At 42.1% G+C, this 12,721-nt stretch overlaps 1 long non-coding RNA gene across 1 annotated transcript in view; it reads left to right on the top strand.

Annotated features, from left to right (window-relative positions):
* The window catches only part of LOC128086734 (uncharacterized), a 48,058-nt gene extending 35,723 nt beyond the window's left edge, over window positions 1-12,335 (top strand). Inside the window, exon 3 of the long non-coding RNA XR_008209507.1 lies at window positions 3,806-12,335. This is a non-coding gene — a long non-coding RNA (uncharacterized LOC128086734). The remainder of the gene's footprint in view (window positions 1-3,805) is intronic.
* Window positions 12,336-12,721: the final 386 nt, after the last annotated feature.

Below are 12,721 nucleotides of genomic sequence, written 5' to 3'. Positions count from 1 at the left end.
AAGAAAGATGCATTATTCCTGAGTAGGTTACCTGAATAACTGCAAATCTGAGTGGCCCTGAGGATGCCACTTCCTGCCCTTGGGGAGCTGTTCCTTTATTAGACCATTCATTAGGGTCTGCTCTTTCCTGCTGCACCACAGCTCTCCACTTCACAATGAACAGGCTTCATGTGGCTGTAACATGCGGTTCATGTCACTTCTTAGATCTGTGGACGGAGTGCTACAATTACCCAAGCTTGTTAGAAGACAATAGGACAGAAATGTCCATGCACCTGAAATTGCATTAGGACAAGAGCAACATGTTAGTGTATTGATCAACAGCAAGTGCTGTTATAAGCAGCGTTTTAAATACTGTTACTTGGGAAAAAGAAACTCTTAAAAATCACAGTCCATCTGTAGTTTAAAAGAAAACATAGATGGTATTAAAGTGGCTCTCTGGGAATAGTGGTATCCAGGTGTTTCCTTTTGTGGCTGTTCTTGCACAAATCTGCACTGGCTCATGCACTTGCGCTGCTCACTGACACAGACTCGCTGGCTGCATGAGATTAGGTGCAGGCAAATAAAACAGTCAAGCACTCTGGCCCAAAAGTCCAAGCCTATGCATATACATGGGATACACACAGCCTTGTTTTTCAGAAGATGCTCAATATTCTCAAATTGCCTTGAGATAAATGGAGTTCTTTGGCAGCAGAAAAATGACCTTAGCCCTTGTGCAGATGAGGCTGTTTAGCCAGGCAGCACGTCCTGACATGAGTAAGAAGACCTGGCGTGGACCTCTTTCGTCTTACCATTTCCTGAATGCCATGAACAAGACACCAGCTATCACATGAAAGTTAGGGGTTTTGTGGGGAATGAAGCTGTGTTGCGGCTAGATTGTCGCCCATCTCCACATGTCCTCAGGCAGGGGAAGAGCTCTATTTACTTTCAAAAGGAGCTTAGACACCAGATCTTCTATTATTTGATATGCAGTGAGTATATTCCTTATCCTTTTGAAGCACAGGGCAAATTTAGGAACATTTCTTTCAGATTTCAGATGACTCAGAAAGATATTTATTAATTTTTAAATACTTATTTCTCCGCCGCAGAAATCTCTCTACTTGACTGCAAATACTTGATTCTAGCATAATGAAAGACTTTTGATTTTGTAATATCAACATATGACTATTTACACTTCTATTCAAGGATAAGTATGCTTATATTACTGGAAATTATGCTTTATGAAGTGTCAAATTTTTAAGCGAAATTATTTATGAATAATTTATTTTTATAATCCAAGAATGTGTTAAACTTCACAAATCTTAGAGATTATTTTCATATTAAAAGTACACGTCGTATCATAATAAATTCATCACATCCCAACACCTCTGTGGTTTACCTTCCATACTATTACTGGAATACATTCATTTCAGTTCAAAACATATATGGAAATCCTGGCTCAATTCCTGGCATGCTATCATATGAACTGTTCCATTTAGATGACAGGAATCTGATTTGGACTTTATTAGCTAAGTTTCCGTGCACTTGTATTCTCAACTCAATTTAGCAGCAAAAAAACCTGAAACCATAAAAAGAGCCACAGAAATATCCTAGGTTTTATGTTCTTTGTGGGAAAAGGGTTGGTTTACTTTAAAGGAGTCCATAACAAATCATATTCATCTGGAGTAAGAAGATCATCTTGCCTTTTATCCTGGAAATACATCCACTACGCCATGAACAAGGGTACACTGTACACTGAGGCTGCGTATAATGCAGAAAGATATAATGCTCAACCAGGAAGAAGATTGGGGGAAAAAAAAGAAAGTTTTTGATTGAAGGGTTGAACAGGGAGAGTGTTAAAAAAAAAAAAGATTGATGATCTGTTGGAGTTGAGAGATGAAGAGAGGGAAACTGAGTCTCTGGCAGCAGAGGCAGAGAGAACCCAGGCAGTGCCACAATAGAAGTGCCAGCCCTTGTCTGACTCTGAGCCAGATCTCCTGTGAGGGTTGAGATACGTCTTATTAGAGCAACCATGAGCAACCATCCTCATGCAAGGAATTTTAATTCATGAGCGCTCAGGATATATGTGGAACATCTACTTTATTTTGTTCCTCCATCTCTGAACAGAAAGTAATCATTAAAAACCTTTCTGATATAATGAGCACTCTATCAAATTTTCCAGGAGTTCTCATTGCTTCTAAACATCCCAAGTAATTACTGTGCTGGGGACTTGCCATACCCATGAGCTCACCTTGAAATCAAATCATTAATAGTGAGACTGATACTCTTTGAGGCAGTCTTGAGAAAACTCTGATCAATCACTTCAAAAGCCACCAGTAAAAAAATACCCATATGCATCTGCTGCCTTCCTGCAGCAGCCAGCTTACCAGTTCCAAAAAAGATGTGTTCCTGCTAATCGTATTTGTGGAGAAGCACATACAAACTAAAGTAAACTGTGGAGAGCCTGCAAACACAAATACTACAGAAATAACCGAAAATAGTTAAGATTGTAGTTGAGTGCCTTCCTCTGACTAAGCCCTCTCAGTTGCACCATGTAACAAGTGCAGTCTTTGTCAGCATCTCTCATTCAGAACTACTTTCAAAGACAGCTTCAGCTTCTCAAGTGGGCAGCATGGAAATGCAGCCTGTTTTCTAAGAAAACTGTTACAACAGGTGAGTGTCTAGATAGCACGGAATGAGTCAGACGTCAAGACTGGATTATGATGGGCAGTGCCCCAAGTGGAGCAGAGGGCAATCGCTAACCTCAGCAGCTCAAGGTCCAAGTATTTGAGTAATGAAAGCGAGGAGAAAAATGAAAGCGAGGAGAAAAAAAGCCACGGGACAACTCTGTGTTTTTTAAGCAGTCCTTTCGGGTCCTTAGTTGACATGGGGCACCAAGCATTGACACGGAGGAACATGATTTAGTGGGCATGGGTGATGGGTTGATGGTGGGAGTAGATGATCTTTGTGGTCTTTTCCAACCTTAAAAATTCTATGATTCTGTGATCTCTGCATGTGGGCAACCCAGAGAAGCCACTTTGATTAACACGGGAAGATGGAAGGTGGAACGAGTCTTGCAGAAAACCTCAGATACCACTAGGATCAAATGCACGGAGGCACAAGACTGATTCAAACGTGTGCCAGTGTGATATGGATCCCTCCAGCTGATCTACCAAAGGTTTCAACCTGTTCAGCTTAACAGTTTGCTTCTTAGCTGAATCTGTAAAGGCTATAGACACTTGGTACTCTTGTTCATAAATGCAATGTCTGTATATCAAGCTAAATATTAGCTACACATTGGCTGGATTTACCTTGTCCAGGAATCAGATATATTTGGGGAGGTATGATGAGTTATATTATGCATCCCTTAAATCTTACTCAAATCAATTTCACAGTTTAAGTACTAAACAGATCTGGGCAAATGATCAAGACAATTTCTCACGGAATTAATAAAACAAACAGCATTTGGCAACTGGATCTGTGAATAAGAAGCATTTCCCAGAAACCTGCTGTTCAAATGTGATTGTCCATGCAGTGGCTGCCAGCAGCACAGAAGCAAATGTAGCTTCTGGGAAACCTTCAAGGGCTTGGAGGAAAAATGGGTGTAAAAAGGAGTAGGCCAGAGCAATGCACAAAAACATTGAGAGTACCTATTAACAAAGACTGCAGAACACCAGGGAATCAATACTGGACCTGTCCTGGCACTTGGAGAGAAAATTGGAGCTGATGCCAGTTTTCCTCAGTATTTATCGACACTGTTACAGCACTGCAGCAAGAAAAAAATTCCAGCCAGATAACTGACATGTTTTTTTACATCTTTCTTCCCCAGAAATTTATGTCAGGGAGGTGCCAGATGAGACATCTGGGAACTGCTGGAAGACAAACTATGCAAGAAGTTTAGCCACAATCCATGAAAGCTAGAAAAATTCTGCCTGAGCTCTGTCAAAACCACAGAAAATGAAGCTGTGCCTGAAGCAATATGCTCCAACTAGCTGGGCATTTTATTTAAGGCTTAAGCAGCAAAAAAACAAACCAAACCAAACCAAAACAAAAAAACACCACTCTGAGAGGGAGACTCTGAGAGGAAGGTTTCGTGAGATGCTATTTCCTTGGTATCCTGAATGCCATTGGAGTGTCTGGGAGGGCCTGCATGGCCTGTCCCACGGCACTGTGGATCAGAGAGCAGCCTCCTGCCATCTGATGTTTTGTTTTTGCTGAGGATGGAAGCACTTGCAATGTGTTATGATGCTTCTGTCAGCACTCAACATGCACTTGGTATTCAGCAATTTGCAGTTGTAGATCACAGTGGATCACAGCAGGAGAGCCCACACAGCAAACCCTCCCTGTGCACCCCTGGTGCAGAACAGCTGCTACAGCATCACTTCCCCCCTGGGGACCTCAAGTGACAGGGGATTGAGATGATGCAGGGTGGCAAATTCTGCTTTTACTGCTCCCATCACCAAAAAATGAAAGGGATGGGATGGAGTCCCCTGTATAATAGAAATTCAGCGTGTTTGGGAAGCTTTTCACAGCTTCTTCTGATCTTAATAAGAAAATCATGCTTACAACGGTTTGCAATCCTGTGAGAGCCAAAAAAGCATCCACAAAGTCCAGCTTGCCCTGCCTCAGCATATGGGAAACAGCTCGCATGAAGAAAAGTGAGCAAAAACCTGGTGTTCCTTTCACTTTTGGTAATCCCTTCCCAAGCATTGTTCCAGCCCAGATGCACTCTGCTTTTCCTAGATAGAATGGGATCCTGGGTTGGCATCAGCTGGCAATGTGCCACCCACCGCAGTGCAGCTGACGTGGCTGTGCTAATTAGCTTTGCCAAGGCACTGACCTGCTGTATTCTCTCTGACAGCATCCATTGGTGAAACATGACATTCCGCGGGGCCAGGCCAATCTGCTCTCTTTGCCACCCTCGCACCACTCTGGCCAGCAGAGAAGTGCAGGCTGAAAGCCAAGGACAGACCCGTGGCAGAAGTGTCACTGAACCTGTGGGAAGCCTCACATTGCAGAAAACCCCCAAGAAGATGGGAAGCAGCCGTGGCTGTGAATCACCCTAGAAACAAGTGATTCGCTATGGGTAAATGTGTGGAAGTAGCACAGTACTGTAAAGTGTGACTAAGGCTATTATCACAGAGCAGTGGGAAGGCTCCCAGCCCCCAGCACTTTCTTGAGGGTATGTTAATTATTGCTAGGGGCATGAATACCTCATGTCTGGAATAAGCAACTCCTACTAAGCAGCACCACTGCACTCTCCATGCTAAAAACAATGCTGGATTGTTTGAGGCTGTTGCGAACTTCTTATAAAACATCATTAGCAGATTGGAACTAGGTAATCTTTAAGGTCACTTCTAACCCATGCCATTCAATGATTCTATGATTTCAGTGATAAAACTACTGTAATTCAGTACCATCCATCAGTGAGTGCTCATTTAGTTAATGGTTAAGTTAATCTCCTTCTGCAACAGAGATCCTTGCAAGAGTGACGTTCCTAATGAGGACTCAGACTGCCCTTGCAAAGAGTTAGGACAGGAGACACAAACTCTGCTGCTCTAAGAATCCTTGCTCCAGTAACTGTGAAGAATGATATCCTAGTTCCCTGTCAACAAAGCTACAAGGCTGGTGTATGCTCTGCTCCTGCCACAACCCAGGAGTTGTTTGGGCACTCAGGTCCTGGGAGTTAGCATAGTGCTTAGCACAGACACAGAACGGTTCAATGAGGAATATTGGTGGTGGAAGTTCTGCTTTGTGATTCCATGGTGCTTGGTCACATTCCCAGATCCTTCTGCATCCCCTCATACTTCATGAGGAAAAAAATTCTCTTGGCTAAGTTGAACTTTGTTGTTAGGATCATGATGGGAGTATTGCACTCCTCTGGACTGCATATTTCTGGGTGCTACCATGGATTTGTCAAGCCGTTGTTAACATTGGATCACATGGCTATTTCGTTTTTAAAGGATAGAAAAGTCTAAAATATGCAAATAAGCCCAGAACTGAGCTGCTTCTAATCATGCTGAATTTTCTTTTTCCATTTTATGGTCCTGCACTTTCAAGGGCACCATTGAATGTATCCTTTCACTTGTTTTAAGGCTTAAGTTGTCATAATGGGCAGAAAGTTCATAAAGAAAAGGCATGATGATCCTTCAAAGGAAAAGGTAATGCATAGTGTCCTTATGCTGGAAGCATAGAGGCAAGTAGGTTTCTTACAAAGATAAGACAGCTTTTTATGTAAATAACCCTGAAGCAAGGACATTATCATACCAAGTCCTTCACCAATAACACTTTAGAGCCTAGTTTCAAATTTTGTATACAGTATGCATCATGACAACATTACTACAACTCTGCTTAGCTATTCCAAAAGAGAATGCAGGCTAGGGCTAATGATTACACTAATGCATTGTGTTGGTTAATTGAAGGAATTTATGTCATGAGATAAGTGTTAGAGTTCAAAGTCAAGCCTGTGTACATCTGTTTTTGAGAAACACAGAAAGAGAGAGAATATATGCAGGTAGGGTTGTCATCAGGCAAGGGACTAAATATAAGCCTCTGCGACTTCATATCAGGGAAAATATCCAGAAATCCTTTCTAGGCAATACATTACATGCTTGTGGGACAGTAATGATGTACAAGCAAAGCAGCATCTGTAATGAGCATGTAGTCATCAAGACGGGGAGCATTAGTGTCAATTTGTCTGGGAGGGAAGAATGAGAATGTGCCAGTGATGCTAGAAAAATCCATAATATTTCCAAGCATATTCTTTTCCACCTGGCCAAGAGCACACACACACTATTAATGAGAACACAATTTTTCCTGCTAGTTCCTGGAGGGCATTTGCTTGTCTGAAATACTTCCCAGAGTCATGGTATGATAATATTAACTACTCATTACTGCTTCTGTCATCTCAGACAGCAACTATACTGTGAACCTGGAAAAGCATTTTAAAAAATGACAAAAGCATATCTTGATCAATGTTGACTAGTCAGTTGCTTAGTATATGCAAAAAACATTATCATCCTTAATTGCCTCTGTGATACTGCATTCTGAGAGGAATATCCCTCAAAGGAAACCCTTGGGAGAAAAAGCTACTCTCAGCTTTTATGAGACTAATGTGGCTTGGAGTGAATTGATCAAACCCATTCCGCACAGTAACTTAAAGTGCCTACTTAGCATTACTCCCAGTTGGTAGATTGCTCTGTCTAGTTTATAGATTAGTAAAATGTTTTCCTTGTTGTTGGTTTCACCTGCATTTTAGCCCATATTAATATTTAAATTCCCTAAGAACAACTTGTTATCCCTTTGATGACAACAGAAGAAATTAAAGCAAAGAAAAGGTAAACTTTGAGATTTATTCTTTCATCTTCTACTTGATACACAATGACTTTCTTATTATAGCTCTTAAGAGAAACAGGCTGTACAGGTTGCTGTCAAGAGCCACATGACACAATGATATCTGACTATTTGTTGAAAGAGTCCAAAGGCTTTGATCCAGCAAAGCATTTCAATAACTGCTTTTCTTTCAGCAATAAGCATCTCCAGGTCCTTTAATGCTTTGTTTCTGTGCTGCCCTTAAAGTCCCCCAGGGTGGATGACAGTCGTAGAATCATAGAATCACGTAATCATAGAAGCATATAATAGTTTGAGTTTGAAGCGACCTTAAAGACCATTCAGTTCCAACTTCCCTGCCATGGACAGGGTTGACACCCATTTCATCAAGTTGCCCAGGGCCCAATCCAATCTGGCCTAAGGATGAGGAGAGCACACAGTCTTGCTCGTGATCAACAAGATAGCCCTGCATGGCAGAGGTGGCAAATTCCTTTTCTAGGTCAGCTGGAAGAAGGTGAGAGCAACAAGAGCCCCAGTCCTTGAATCCGGAAACAGGAGGTCCTGGCCCCTCCACAAAGCCTTGTAGGCAGATGGGAGCTCTGCTTGAGAGTTTTCACAGGAAAAGCCAGCAGGGAGTGTGATCTCAAGAGATGGAAAGGAAGCTATACTAACCTGTTCTAGGGTCTGAGCATAAACCTTTTCACGGAATGTATTGTTTTCACTCCTACACTAGATGAATCCATTAGACACTGCATCAATTACCAGAGAGTATATGATGTAAAAGGCTCCAATGGATATCCTATATCTTGCATGCTATTATATACAAAGTATAGCCTGGGAAATAGCTTTTAGTATAAAAGGGTTTTGCTGGAACCTGGGGCATATGCAGTTAGGTTTCAGTTCACTAATTTCTCCTTATTGAGGGCAGGAGAGTTTGCTGTAGGGTAATCAACAACCTGGGTCAGAAAAGACTGGCCTGGTCTCGTACAAGGCACAGAGCAAAGAATGCTTCTCTCTTAATTCTTGTGCAAAATTTGTTACCAATGTTTGGTGCTAGCAAATCAACCAATTATAATGTTAAGCTTTCCAATAGTGGAAAATCCACTTCAGCCCTTGTTAATGTTTACTTACCCTCACTGATAGGCAAAAATGCTTTCACCTAATTTGTAGTCTGAACTCGTCTGGTTTCAACCTGCATCTACGGAGTCTTATACATTCCCGTGCCCTCTTATGAAGATGCAATGTTAGCTAGAAAGAAAAAAGCATGTGGTTGTTATTCCACAGGAAATTAAGATTCTGGCAGATAATGACGGTACTTCTTCAGTGAATCCATGTGGCAGTGTATGTTACCTTGCAGAACATAGCCAAGAGCTGCACTTTTTGGGTAATATATGTCAGTCTTCTGGTTTAGGAATTATCTACCTAGAGTCTAATATCAGTTACAGTCACTGCCTTTTAAGACTTCGAAACTACAAAAAGGGTCAACATATGAAATATTCATGCTGACATTTCCCTGTAGCACATCCTTTCTGGGCTCAGCCATCTTCTCATCCATGCGCTCTGCATCACACTGTGCTCCCCCCCCCCACCTGCCTCCCTCCAGGCTCTGTCAATTCACCTGGCCCTGGGGCTGCTTTGGTCTACTTCCACAAGAAACTGAATTGTTTCTTATGCTGCTGCTCTGCTTGGATCACTCTGAACCTGTGCCTCCTCTAACCTGCCTGTGTTTCTAAGCATGTGTGATTCTTTTTCACTGCCAAGCACCAGCCTGACCCCCATTCTTGATGTGGTTTCATACCCCACTGTATCACACTATCAAAAAAATTCAAGTAACAAGCACATTACAGAACATGTTTTACACAAAAGCATGAGGGAAAATATAAATCCTTACAGTTTAATGTAAGATAAATTATCAAGACACTCCCTTGTGATCACTCAGCAATAAAAACCAGCAGTGTAATTTTAATACAGGTTGACTCACACGTAAAAGCAAAAAGCTAGTGTAGCATATAAATGTTTTCTTTTAGAACACAGCTAAAGCACTTCTTTGTGTTGACATTTGCTCTCAACACAGTTGAGTGAGAAATTCATATTAGTTAATCTTTTCCTGCAAAATCTTTCGTTTTTCAAAAATTGGCATTTTACAGCAAATGTGTAACAGCACAATGCAACAAAAATAATTGAAAAAATATCTTCCAATCTGATTATGTCTTATTATGATGATCAAACTCATACTCGGGGGGGGTTAATTTTTCCTTTGTCTGTTTAGCACCATGTGTGGTTCTGGTGATAGATAAATAACAGCATGTGGAATGGGATGTGATTGCCAGTTCACATGGTGATTCCACATTTAAAAGTAGTTCATTCCATAATGTAATCCTGGATATTCTGTAATGCTGTCCATCACCACTGTATTTTGAGCACTTCCTTAAGAAGTACAGGGAGTATTTTTGAAGTGTCTGGCACTTCTTGCTTTTTGTGGTCAAAATTTTGTGGAAAAAGGCAGTAGAGTTGTTGTTAATGTGAATTGTTGCCCATAGCATACACTTCCTCTTTCCCCCACTTGGATTCAGCGAAGAAGGAAATTTTCACTGCACAATTATCCCAAATTCTTCTTTAGATCTAGTCATCATCTTTTTAATTGCATTCACTCAAGCCAGCAATCTGGAGAGGTTGTAGAATTTTACTAGTTCAGAGCTGGCTCTGCACCTTCTCTTTCCTGGTAGTTCTGGATTGGCCTTGGTGAGGTGACGTCCTGGCAGTGAGCAGGGTCAATCTGATATGTGTTTCAACAAGGCAGCTTGCATGTACTTGAGGTCTGCCTTCCCTGTACCCCATCTGCTAGGACAGATTCCTGACTTGTCACCCACGCTCAGGGATGCTTCTGGGAACGCAGCTCCAAAGGCTGCAGAGCAGGAGGGTAGGCGCTGTGTTAGCAAGGGCAGTGGCTGCATCAAGAAATATAAGATTGATCAGATAATAATGGATTTCTGTAAACTACCCTCCCAGTAAAAAGACAAAGGCAGACGTACTAACCAGGGAGACTGGAAAAGTAGGAACGTGCCGCTGTATCAGGAAATCTGGCATTCTGCCCCTGCTTGCCTATCAATTAATGGATGCCGTGAGCAAGTGTTCTGTTGCATTGTGCTTTTGCTCCCTTGTATCTTCTCTTAGTCTCCAAGACATACTGAGACCATCACCTGTTTGGGGAAGGTGCTGTTTTGCATGTTATATTGCTAGGAAAATCATGCCCTCTTTGTAGTAGGGTCTTTGAGGTGCTTCTGAAATAAAAGTAATTTAAAACAACAACAGCCTCAAGTGCACAGAAGCAATCAAGCAAGTTTGCTCATAACAAGTTGTCTCTCAGTGGTATACAGATCACTTCTGTCCTCAGGTAAAACACCAAGTGCATATATTCCCTGCACAGAAAAGCAAACTTACCCAAATTCTTTAAAACCCCTTGAATTCAAGCAACCCCAGCTGACAGCAAAGCCATGGCACCAAGCTGGTCCAGGCTCAATCAACACTGATTTACAGTTTTCCTCCTCAACTTGGGCAAACTGAGCTATGAAAATGGGACCTGAGCTTGTGACCCAAAGCTGTCTTCCTCGAGCGAATTTCTTTGTATGAGCGCTAGGAACATCTGATGAATCGCATGAGTTTGCACATATCCGTGCAAAGCAAAGCCAGATCACATATGTATATCAGATATTTTGTATACAAAAGGTGCATCAGAAGACAGTGCCAAATGCCCTGTCATTGGCATTATAAATAGGCTTTGCGAGTCATTGCTCATTAGAAAACAGATTTGCTTTCCCCACCAGAGCAGTAGCAAGGAATGTCAGCTAGCACCCACGTGACAAAGCATTTGAGCTGGGCCGGTTTGGGACCAGCCAGGAGATCGATCTGTGGCTCTCCCACTACTACAAAGGCTCCCTCCACCCTGTGAGCATCACTGATAATTAAACCAGCAGAGCTATGCTGCCAGGGCTGCCAGGCTTGCAGAATCCGCCACGTCTGATCCTTGCAACAAAGGCTCCTCTTAACAGCGCCGTGTTTCATCCTGTTAATGTTGAACAAAGTGCTTGTTTGTGCTCAGAACGTATTCATCTCTGTATCTCTGCTTGCTGGATAAGCATGTTTCTAGTATTTCTGTCTGGATTTGTCTGAGGGATATAAGAAGGGAGGGGCAGGTGCAAAGTCCGTAAATCCCCTTGTAATTTCTGGGGTTAATTTCTGGCTTAGCTCAAATTTTTAACTAGAAGCATCTCTCAAAATTATATGATCTCAATAACAGAATGCAGAAAAACAGAAACTGTTGCTAGAGAATGATCCTGAACTACTTTCTAGTTTAAGATGACTAAACAAAAGGAGGATTTTCTTTCAGAATCTTCTCTGGTCCTTTCTGCTTTGTCACTGTTGACAGCATAACCAACAGTGCTGCCATTCAAGCTTTTAACTGGGAGACATCTTTGAAGCTTCTTTTTGCTTTCCCAGTACATCCAAGAGCTTCCTGGGAGTATTTAACACTTGTAAGTACAGGCCTACAAGACATAAAAAATAAAAATGCTGTCTGATGATCGGGCAAAGACCCACCTGGCCCTGTGTCTTCTTTCTGACTGTTAGCAACAGCACAGACCTCAGTAAGAATATGACAAAGCAATTGTAAAGCAAAGCTTCCACAAAATACTCACATAGGCAGCAGTAATGCATGTGAAAGGACTTGTTGACCCACAAATAGCTATGGTTAGATAGGGCCTTTGGGATGAGAAGGTACTTGAACCTCCCCAAATCAGAAAGACTGACTGAGACAGAAGGAAGGGTGACAGGGCAGCCACACCCCAGAGACAGAGAACTCTGTGTCATGAAAGTTTTTGCACTAAACAGAAAAGCTGTATTGAAATAACAGGAAAGAGGTTTAACATGAAGAAACAGGATTCACTTTGCCTCTTAAGTAACTTGTTGGAAAATCCTCAGACGAGGAGAAAAGTGTAAGCAAAGGAGCAGATGTGAAGTGTCGTCTGGGTAAAATCAATGTTTTACCACGTTTGCTATTGCCAGGCTCCCTCCACAATAGGAAGGAATGAGGATTGAAGGACATGCCTCCTCCAAGGAATAACTGTTTCCCTGGAATTAGAGAAAGGGCAAACTGGAAGGACCACAGCCTGAGTGTGAGGAGCAGTGTGGGGCCTCCACGTGCAGGCAGGACTGGGACAGGAGATAGGCTTGAGCTTCTGGTAACTGCTATGCACAGATGAATCATAGAATGATAGATTATCCCAAGTTGGAAGGGACCCATAAAGATCATCAAGTCCAACTTCTGGCTCTACAAAGGACTACCCAAAAATCAGACCATATGTCTGAGAGCATTGTCCAGATGCTTCTTGAACTCCATCAGCTCGGTGCCATGACCACT

Source organism: Tympanuchus pallidicinctus, unplaced genomic scaffold, assembly GCF_026119805.1.
Source record: "Tympanuchus pallidicinctus isolate F22 unplaced genomic scaffold, pur_lepc_1.0 scaffold3, whole genome shotgun sequence".
Taxonomy (NCBI): Eukaryota; Metazoa; Chordata; class Aves; order Galliformes; family Phasianidae; genus Tympanuchus; species Tympanuchus pallidicinctus.
Note: the sequence above shows the minus strand (reverse complement) of the source record. Positions and strands in the feature narration are given on the sequence as shown.